The sequence below is a fragment of the Mus caroli genome, unplaced genomic scaffold (genome assembly GCF_978045245.1).
Source record: "Mus caroli unplaced genomic scaffold, Mus_caroli_1 scaffold_5, whole genome shotgun sequence".
NCBI classification, from domain to species: domain Eukaryota; kingdom Metazoa; phylum Chordata; class Mammalia; order Rodentia; family Muridae; genus Mus; species Mus caroli.
Genome location: NW_028227260.1, coordinates 6,160,333 through 6,165,098, shown reverse-complemented (window position 1 = coordinate 6,165,098; position 4,766 = coordinate 6,160,333). Strand labels below are relative to the sequence as shown.

General features: G+C 36.1%; 1 pseudogene; it reads right to left on the bottom strand.

Moving 5' to 3' along the window:
* Positions 1 to 2,882: 2,882 nt before the first annotated feature.
* Positions 2,883 to 2,977, bottom strand: LOC115030127 (U6 spliceosomal RNA; annotated as a pseudogene).
* Between the last annotated feature and the right edge of the window lie 1,789 nt (positions 2,978 to 4,766).

Below are 4,766 nucleotides of genomic sequence, written 5' to 3'. Positions count from 1 at the left end.
GGAGATTGCCCTTTCCAATTCGTTGAAGAATTGAGTTGGAATTTTGATGGGGATTGCATTGAATCTGTAGATTGCTTTTGGCAAGATAGCCATTTTTACTATGTTGATCCTGTCAATCCATGAGCATGGGAGATCTTTCCATCTTCTGAAATCTTCTTTAATTTCTCTCTTTAGAGACTTGAAGTTCTTAAAATAGAGATCTGTCACTTCCTTAGTTAGAGTCACACCAAGGTATATTATATTATTTGTGACTATTGAGAAGGGTATAATTTCCCTAAATTCTTTCTCAGCCTGTTTATCTTTTGTGTAGAGAAAGGCCATTGACTTGTTTGGGATAATTTTATATGCAGATACTTCATTGAATCTGTTTATCAGGTTTAGGAGTTCTCTGGTGGAATTTTTAGGGTCACTTATATATACTATCATATCATCTGCAAAAAGTGATATTTTGACTTCTTCCTTTCCAATTTGTATCCCCTTTACCTCCTTTTGTTGTCGAATTTCTCCAGCTAGGACTTCTAGTACAATGTTGAATAGGTAGGGAGAAAGTTGGCAGCCTTGCCTTGTCTCTGATTTTAGTGGTATTACTTCTAGCTTCTCACCATTTACTTTGATGTTGGCTACTGGTTTGCTGTAGATTGCTTTTATCATGGTTAGGTATGAGCCTTGAATTCCTGATCTTTCCAAGAATTTTATCATGATTGGGTGTTGGATTTTGTCAAATGCTTTCTCTGTATCTAAGGACATGATCATGTGTTTTTTTTTTCTTGGAGTTTGTTTATATAATGGATTATGTTGATGGACTTCTATATATTAAACCATCCCTGCATCCCTGGAATGAAACCTACTTAGACAGGATGGATGATTGTTTTGATGTGTTCTTGTATTCAGTTAGCAAGAATTTTATTGAGTACTTTTGCATTGATATTCATAAGGGAAATTGGTCTGAAGTTCTCTATCTTTGTTGGATCTTTTTGTGGTTTAGGTATGAGAGTAATTGTGGCTTCATAGAATGAGTTGGGTAGAGTACCTTCTGCTTTTCTTTTGTGGAATAGTTTGTGAAGAACTGGAATCAGGTCTTCTTTGAAGGTCTGATAGAACTCTGCACTAAACCCATTTGGTCCTGTTTTTGTGTTTTTTGTTTTTGTTTGTTTGTTTGTTTTGTTTTGTTTTTTTGGTTAGGAGACTATTAATGACTGCTTCTATTTCTTTAGGGGATATTGGACTGTTTAGATCATTAACCTAATCCTGATTTAACTTTGGTACCTGGTATCTGTGTAGAAATTTGTCCATTTCATCTAGGTTCTCCAGTTTTGTTGAGTATAGCCTTTTGTAGAAGGATCTGATGGTGTTTTGGATTTCTTCAGGATCTGTTGTTATATCTCACTTTTCATTTCTGATTTTTTTTTCATTAGGATGCTGTCCCTGTGCCCTTTAGTGAGTCTGGCTAAGGATTTATCTATCTTGTTGATTTTCTCAAAGAACCAGCTCCTTGATTGGTTGATTCTTTGAATAGTTCTTTTTGTTTCCACTTGGTTGATTTCACCCCTGAGTTTGATTATTTCCTGCAGTCTACTCCTCTTGGGTGAATTTGCTTCCTTTTGTTCTATCTAGAGCTTTTAGGTGTGTTGTCAAGCTGCTAGTGTGTGCTCTCTCTAGTTTCTCTTTGGAGGCACTCATAGCTATGAGTTTTCCTCTTAGAAATGCTTTCATTGTGTCCCATAAGTTTGGGTATGTTGTAGCTTCATTTTCATTAAACTCTAAAAAGTCTTTAATTTTTTTCTTTATTCCTTCCTCGACCGCGGTATCATTGAGAAGTGTGTTGTTCAGTTTCCACGTGAATGTTGGCTTTCTATTATTTATGTTGTTATTGAGTATCAGCCTTAGTCCATGGTGATCTGGTAGGATGCATGGGACAATTTCAAGATTTTTGTATCTGTTGAGTCCTGTTTTATGACCAATTATATGGTCAATTTTGGAGAAGGTACCATGAGGTGCTGAGAAGAAGTTATATCCTTTTGTTTTAGGATAAAAATATTCTGTAGATATCTGTTACATCCATTTGTTTCATAGCTTATATTAGTTTCACTGTGTCCCTGTTTAGTTTCTGTTTCCATGATCTGTCCATTGAAGAAAGTGGTGTGTTGAAGTTTCCCACTATTAATTATTGTGTGAGGTACAATGTGTGCTTTGAGCTTTACTAAAGTTTCTTTAATGAATATGGCTGCCCTTGCATTTGGAGCATAGATATTCAGGTTTGAGAGTTCCTCTTGGAAGATTTTACCTTTGATGTTTATGTAGTGTCCCTCCTTGTCTTTTTTGATAACTTTGGGTTGGAAGTCGATTTTATTAGATATTAGAATGGCTTCTCCAGCTTATTTCTTCAGACCATTTGCTTGGAAAATTGTTTTCCAGCCTTTCATTCTGAGGTAGTGTCTGTCTTTTTCCCGGAGATGGGTTTCCTGTAAGCAGCAGAATGTTGGGTCCTGTTTGTGTAGCCAGTCTGTTAGTCTTTGTCTTTTTATTGGGGAGTTGAGTCCATTGATATTAAGAGATATTAAGGAAAAGTAATTGCTGCTTTCTATTTTTGTTGTTGTTGTTGTTGTTGTTGTTTTTGTTAAAGGTGGCATTCTGTTTTTGTGGCTGTCTTTTTTTATGTTTCTTGAAGGATTACTTTCTTGCTTTTTCTAGGACGTGGTTTCCATCCTTGTATTTTTGTTGTTGTTGTTGTTGTTGTTGTTGTTGTTATCCTTTGAAGGGCTGGATTGGTGGAAAAATAATGTGTGAATTTGGTTTTGTCATGGACTACTTTGGTTTCTCCATCTATGGTAATTGAAAGTTTGGCTGGGTATAGTAGCCTGGGCTGGCATTTGTGTTCTCTTAAATATATGGAACACTTCACGAATTTGCTTGTCATCTTATGCTAATCTTCTCTGTATCATTCCAATTTTAGTATATGTGCTGCCGAAGTGAGCACTAGGTTTGGTCTTTTTATTTTTTCCTGGATTTCCTGAATGTTTTGGGTTAGGAGCTTTTTTGCCTTTTGCATTTTCTCTGACTGCTGTGTCAATGTTTTCTATGGTATCTTCTGCCTCTGAGATTTTCTCTTCTATCTCTTATATTCTATTGGTGATGCTTACATCTAGGTCTTCTGGTCTCTCTCCTATATTTTCTAACTCCAAGGTTGTCTCCCTTTGTGATTTCTTTATTGTTTCTATTTTCATTTTTAGATATTGGAGGGTTCTATTCATTTCCTTTGCCTGTTTGATTGTTTTTCTGAAATTCTTTAAGGGATTTTTGTGTTTCCTCTTTAAGGGCTTCTATTGACAGGAGCCTCCTGGCCTGAGCCAGAATAGGGGTGGATTCACAGAGTGGGACTCTGGTGATGGCTTTAAATTCTGGGTGTCTCAGGGCTTAGTTCTAAAAAGTCCTAAAAACTTTCTGGCTCTTTTTGAGAATAAAAGACTGCTGGCTTTGGTGATTAACACCTGTAGCCTAACAGTGAAGGATTAAGCAATGCAGCCTTTGTTCTATCTCAGTAGGAACTGCTTGGCTCTAACTTTCAGCCTGATAGTCAGAAGTTGCAGGAAGAGAAAAAAAGAACAGATAAGTGATTATAGAGTTTATTACCAAGTTGTAAAAAGTTTCCTATGAAAGCTATCTAAAGGGAAAAGCAGAATGGTCCTAAGTGGGTAAAGGGAAAAATTCTCTATTTGGGTAAAGGGAAAAGAATCTAGTCTAAGTGGGGAAAGGCCAAAAAGAATCCTCTATTGATCTTAGCTCGCTATTGATGATTTATTTTTTTTGTCCTCAGCACTTATACAACTTTCAGAATACATGATCACATGTTACAAAGTTCATCACAAGTTCACACAAAAAAATCAAATCATAAATTGAAATAGAAGTTTAAAACAGTGAATGTTTACATACATATCCATTAGGAGTAATTATCTGGCTAAACACCCATCATCTCTCTTTGAGCTCCACAGGTTCACTGAAGATTTAAAACCATAACTAACTTATTAGTGAAGTTTTTTATAGGTAAACCCAGGTGGTATTTTATCTTCTGTCCTAGCACTTACAATAAATCATTATTTCCCTTTTAATGATCTTTGGTTAATTGTTTTACAACCTCTTGGAATGTTCTCTGAGTAGGAGAAAGTCTGGTTATCATCTAAGAACAATTAACTGGTGACACTTGGAAGACTGGCCGAGTTCTCATTGCAGTTTGACTCTCAGAAAAGGACCTAATAGCAGTCCCATTATAAAAATGCTTAATAACCACAGATATAATTTTAGGAATTCTTATAGGATCATCATTGAGACTTAAGTCATCTATTTGTCTATATAGCATCACTACAAGATAGTACATCTTTGTGGATCTGCAGAGATCTGCTTCAAAGGGGGTGTGCTCCTACTTAGAGATTGTTATGTATGTTTAATAATAACAGAAAAAGCACATTAATAGCAGGAATCTTTCCTAAAACAAGTCCCTCACAGCCTTGCTTAATGAGGGCTCACCTGTCGAAGATTATACAATAATCTGAGGCAGGCCACTTCAGCATGATCACCTGCTAGTTATTAGCTTGTCCCATTATGGCATCTGACAACCCGTGTTCTCCTGTATTTCTTTAAGGGAGTTATTTATATCCTTCTTAAATCATTATCATGAGAAGTTGTTTTAGATCCAAGTCTTGCTTTTCTGGTGTGATGGTGTATCCAGGACTTGTTATGATGGAAGAACTGGGTTTTGATGATGCCAAGTA